The sequence below is a fragment of the Cetorhinus maximus genome, chromosome 31 (assembly GCF_964194155.1).
Source record: "Cetorhinus maximus chromosome 31, sCetMax3.hap1.1, whole genome shotgun sequence".
Taxonomy (NCBI): Eukaryota; Metazoa; Chordata; class Chondrichthyes; order Lamniformes; family Cetorhinidae; genus Cetorhinus; species Cetorhinus maximus.
The window spans coordinates 9146416-9147615 of NC_135909.1; the positions used below are offsets into that span (position 1 = coordinate 9146416).

The window sequence follows — 1200 nt, forward strand, 5'->3', positions numbered from 1 at the left end:
CTTCATGAACGATTCTTTCAACCTGCACTGCCTCCTTCAATGATTTATGCAGATGTACATCATTTCCCGCTGTTCCGGCACCGTCTTTGAAATTGTAAACTTTATTTTGTCTTTTCCCCCGTGTTCTTCCGACCAAAATGAATCACTTCACCCTTCTCTGCAAAACAATTCAGCCGCCCTATTTTCCAACCTGAATATGTCCTTTTGAAGGAAATTGCTCTTTCACTCGAATTTCTATCGCTCTTTTCACAACCACAGGACGTCCAAAACACTTCACAGGCAATGAGTGCTCTTGAAATGTTGTCATTGTTCAAACGTAGGAAATTGCTGACCGTGTGAACGTTTTGTTCTACAATGTCATAAATTCCCTTATATAGAATAGGAAATGAGCCATCCATGTGCTGGGCTCTGTGGCGCAACGGATAGCGTGTTGGACTTCTAACTGCTGCTCTATAAGAGATTCAAAGGTTGTGGGTTCGAGTCCCACCATAGTCGAAATTTAAATAAAAGCAAATCAGCAACTGGTTCATCAGAGAAGGGAAACTGCCATCACCAACTCCTCTCTGTACAGGTGAATCCAGTCACACCCCACTTTCCAATCTGAACCACTTAACAGAAGAAAACTCGCCACCGAGTAGTGAAACAGGTGGCAACAGGAGGAGAGCCGCTTCGCCGCTACAAGGATACAGAATTGGCTGAGTGGCAGGAAACAGAGATTGGTGGTAAATGGTTTTGTTTCGGCCTGGCGAAAGGGTTGGGACCTTTGCTGTTCCTGATAAATATCAATGACCTTTGTGCCCAGGACACAATGTCAACGTTTGCGGAGGATACAAAGTTTGGAAGCATTGTGGAGAGTGTGCAGGATAGTGTAGAACTTCAAATGGACTTGGACCTGTTGGTGGAAATGGGGAGACAGGTGGCAGATGAAGTTCAATGGACTGAGGTTTGGTAGGAAGAACTTGGAAAGACAATATAAAATGAAGGGTACAACTCTAAGGGAGGTGGAGAAGCAGTGGGACTTGGGTGTTTATGAACGTAAATCATTGAAGGTGGTAGGACATTTAAACCCAGCGGCAGAGTCATGGAACGAAAGTACATGGCCCCTTTTTACAACATTAACTGCCATATTCTGGTCGTTTAAATATCGAGTCATTGACTGTGCGGGAGAGAATAGATGACTGACTGGGTGAGCTAGTGACT

General features: G+C 44.4%; 1 non-coding gene across 1 annotated transcript; it reads left to right on the forward strand.

Annotated features, from left to right (window-relative positions):
* The first annotated feature begins 404 nt into the window (after positions 1 to 404).
* trnar-ucu (transfer RNA arginine (anticodon UCU)) lies at positions 405 to 495 on the forward strand. The gene is given in 2 exon segments: positions 405 to 441; positions 460 to 495. It is a non-coding gene; the product is annotated as a tRNA-Arg (tRNA).
* Positions 496 to 1200: the final 705 nt, after the last annotated feature.